An 808-nucleotide genomic window follows, 5' to 3' on the forward strand; every position below is an offset into this window, starting at 1 on the left:
CTTGGCTGAGAGTGTACAAGAGGCTATATAAGTAATATATTGAGGAGCTATTACGGAGTGTGGAGGAAAACCCACTCTGAGAGGAAATGAAGGACTAAACAAATAGATTAGCTCGTGATAGACACCATCGTGGTGTGAGGTAACATTTAGGAGATACCTAAACAAGACGAATTTCTTTAAACCATATGACAAGCCCGTGGAAACATATTAGGTTACGAATGTGATGAGAGCCTACACGTGGGTTGCTTACTGAGTATTTTATACTCACCCCTCTTCCCTTTTCTTTTTCATGTATTGTCAAGGTGGGGAGGTGCTCGAGAGTTGTGCTTTCAAAGAGGAATGTCCTCCGAGGACGTTGATGTGATTTGTATTTCGTTTTGGGTTGTCGTTTATATTGATGTTTTCTGCATTCGTTCTCTGTTTGTAAATAATTGAAACAATACCTGTTTTGTATCCTATTGTTTTAGATTTTGTCAATGATAATGTTTGATTTTAAATCACACAAATGGATGCACGTTAGACTAGTTGTATTGAACGACGTAGCAACCTAAGAAAGGGAAATATACATGAGTACTTTCATATGACGACAACATACTACTTTATAGCCCCTTGTCCACTCTCATGCGACGTCTTACTATAGGATTCAGAAATAAGCAACTTTCAACAACAAAAGTTTTCAATAAGGGGAGAATTTGTAACCCTGGAGCTCCGACCAAATGCTCTCTTCCCAACATTATTTCCTCAACAATCCTCCCATGCTTTTTTTTTTTTTTTTTTTTTTTTTTTTTTTTTTTTTTTTTTTTTTTTT

Source organism: Cucurbita maxima, unplaced genomic scaffold (genome assembly GCF_002738345.1).
Source record: "Cucurbita maxima cultivar Rimu unplaced genomic scaffold, Cmax_1.0 Cma_Scf00006, whole genome shotgun sequence".
Lineage (NCBI taxonomy): Eukaryota > Viridiplantae > Streptophyta > Magnoliopsida > Cucurbitales > Cucurbitaceae > Cucurbita > Cucurbita maxima.